Consider the following 2,485-nt stretch of genomic DNA (forward strand, 5'->3'; position numbering starts at 1 on the left):
TGTGGTGCTTTACAAAAACGAGCAAAAAAACACAAAAGGGGCAATATAAAATGCTATATAACTGCCTGGCTGCATTTCTGTTCAAGAGCTTTTCAAACTGGCTGAGCTGTTCCGACAGTAAGGGGAAGTTGGTTCCAGAGCATTGGGGCTACAACAGTGAAAGCATGTTCCCCTTTGTTTTAAACCTTTGCTGCGGAAAGGTTTAAAACTTTTAACAGCATCAGATCTGAGGAATGCAGGTGCAGAATTTGAGGTTAAAAGTTCTGAAATATAGAGCGAAGCCAGACATTTAAAAGTACTCATCAGAATCTTAAACTGAACTGTGTAACTACTGAGAAGCCAGTAAATTCTACAACAACTGGAATATCATATTCCCTGCGTTAAATATTTGTGAGTAATCTTGCTTCTGTGTTTAAACCAACCGTAGATGGACAATTGCTATATTGTTTTTAGATCAGTGAGCACATGTTTCCTCATCGACAAAGGTGACCACTGAGAACAGATTTGCGTTGATTTGCAGTGACCCTTCCCTCTGAGGAGACAGGTGAACCCAAACAATGGCAGCAAAATGACCATACAGCATAACAGAGCCACCAGACCTTTCACTGTAGTGGTCAAAGGTTCAGTTTTTTTCTTCATGTTTCTGCCCATCTGTATATAGAGGTTGTGATGAACATTATGTGATGGGTATATTTTTCATATTCAGGTCATCTGATTTGAACCTTTCTGGCATTTGTGTGCCTACAATTTATGTTAATTTTTATTCCGCTCTACTGCGAAATGAGGTCTTTACCTCTATGTAATTCCGAATTTGAATAATAATCTCTGCTGTTATCTGTTCCTCAGTTATATCCCATAAAAGAAAAATTTGCACAGGCAATTACTAAACATGTAAAATAATAGATTACAATGAAAAAACTCTTAAATCAGAATTAATTATGTCATACAACTGCCTCCCAGAAGGATCTCACAAATAAAATTTTCACCTTAAGTCAATTTACACAGTATATTTAAAGCAACAGTTATTGCACCGAAGTATTTTCCAGTAAAAAAAAAATTAAAATTGACACTCTGAATTAACCTAGCAATTATAAATATTGAAGTTCAGACCCTACAGTGATATTTATGTTCATTCACATGAGCAATTTACATATTAAGTATTAAAATCCCACAAGAAATTCTATAAAATAAAATTTCGCATGACTACAGTAAATAATAGGCTAAGATCTTACAGTATCATTGATTACTGAGAAAAACCTCATGAGTTTAGGACAAACAAATGCACTGTTTCCCTGGATTTCTTGTAAGATTGCTATAATTCACATGAGACTTATGAAACTGAATTCACTGGGTGGAGAACTTTGTCCAGTGTGAGAACATGCATCATTCTGTGGAAGCTGGCATGTTTTTTTTGTATTGACTTTTCTTAACTGTTTTATCGTGTTTTTATGGCAGTTTTTGCAATCTTATTTATTTATCTATTGGAATTTTCATTCATAATCAAATTTGATATTTGTATAAATAAACACTGACATCTAAAGATAGTACAATTTAAAAAAACTGCACAGTCATCATAGCTCACATGTAAGAAGGACAACTGAATTTATTGAGTGGAGGGCCTCTTTCAGTGTGAGAACTTGCATGATTTTGTGAGAGTTGGCCTGTTTTCATATGTCTCATGAGGCCCCAAGGTCAGTGGGTTCCTAAATTTTCACTCCGCCAAGGAACACGGCGGAGTTATGTGACGATCGGTGTATGTTTGTCCTTCTGTCAGTTTGTCTGTGTGCAACATTACTCCAAAATGGACACACGGATTTGGATAAAATTTTCAGGGAAGGTCAAAAATGACACATGGACCATCTGATGAGATTTTGGTAGTGATGCGGCTTATAGTCTGGATGCACAGATTTGTTAAAGATTTCTGTATCGTTGCAAGATAGTGGCACAGCATCACTGTAACTGTGACAAAGCTAACTAAAACTAATAGAAAGAAGCTAACTATGCATTAAAGTAATAGAAAACAGCTAACTAAAAGTTATACAATGAAGCTAACTATGTGTTAAAGTAACACAAAGAAGCTAACTGTGCTAAAGTCATAGAACGAAACAAACTATGTGTTAAAGTCATACAAAGATGCTATGTGCTAAAATCATAGAAAGTAGCTAAAAGTCACAGAAAGAAGCTAACTATGTGTCAAAGTCATAAAAAGACGCTACAGATGTGCTAAAGTCATAGAGAGAAACTAGCTACATAGCTTAAACGACATTGCAAATCCACTGTTATCTATCTATCTATCTATCTATCTATCTATCTATCTATCTATCTCTCTCTCTCTCTCTCTCTCTCTCTCTCTCTCTCTCTCTCTCTCTCTCTCTCTCTCCCGCGGTACTTGAACGCAGCATCAATAATACGGACACCCGGACAGGCTGCGGCCCCTTTAAGAGCCTCCTGGGTGTGGAAAATGGGAAGTTTTTTTGTGAGGCTG

Source organism: Acanthochromis polyacanthus, chromosome 17 (genome assembly GCF_021347895.1).
Source record: "Acanthochromis polyacanthus isolate Apoly-LR-REF ecotype Palm Island chromosome 17, KAUST_Apoly_ChrSc, whole genome shotgun sequence".
Lineage (NCBI taxonomy): Eukaryota > Metazoa > Chordata > Actinopteri > Pomacentridae > Acanthochromis > Acanthochromis polyacanthus.